The sequence below is a fragment of the Tenrec ecaudatus genome, chromosome 2 (genome assembly GCF_050624435.1).
Source record: "Tenrec ecaudatus isolate mTenEca1 chromosome 2, mTenEca1.hap1, whole genome shotgun sequence".
Lineage (NCBI taxonomy): Eukaryota > Metazoa > Chordata > Mammalia > Afrosoricida > Tenrecidae > Tenrec > Tenrec ecaudatus.
Genome location: NC_134531.1, coordinates 242724486 through 242724967, shown reverse-complemented (window position 1 = coordinate 242724967; position 482 = coordinate 242724486).

Genomic DNA, 482 nt, shown 5'->3' with positions numbered 1-482 from the left:
CAAGGGTGTGTGTATGTGTGTGTGTTTGTGTAAAAAGGACACAAAGTCAGAAGCCCTTCAGAGATTCTGCAAGGATATGTGTGTGTGTGTGTGTGTGTGTGTGTGTGTAAAAAGGACACAAAGTCAGAAGCCCTCCAGAGATTTTGCAAGGGTGTATGTGTGTGTGCGTGTGTGTGTGTTTGTGTATAAAAATCACACGAAGTCAGAAGCCCACTATTGATTCTTCAAGGGTGTGTGCGTGTGCCTTGTGTTTGTAATAAGTACACCAAGTTAGAAGCCCTCCAGACATTCTGCAAGAGTGTGTGTGTGTGTGTGAAAACGACACAAATCATAAAACGTCTGGAGATTCTGCAAGGGTGTGTGTGTGTGTTTATGTGTGTGTGTGTCAAAAGGACAGTATGTCAGAAGCCCTCTAGAGATTCTGCAAGGGTAAATGTGTTGTGTTAAAAGGACACGAAATCAGAAGCCCTCTAGGTTTTCTG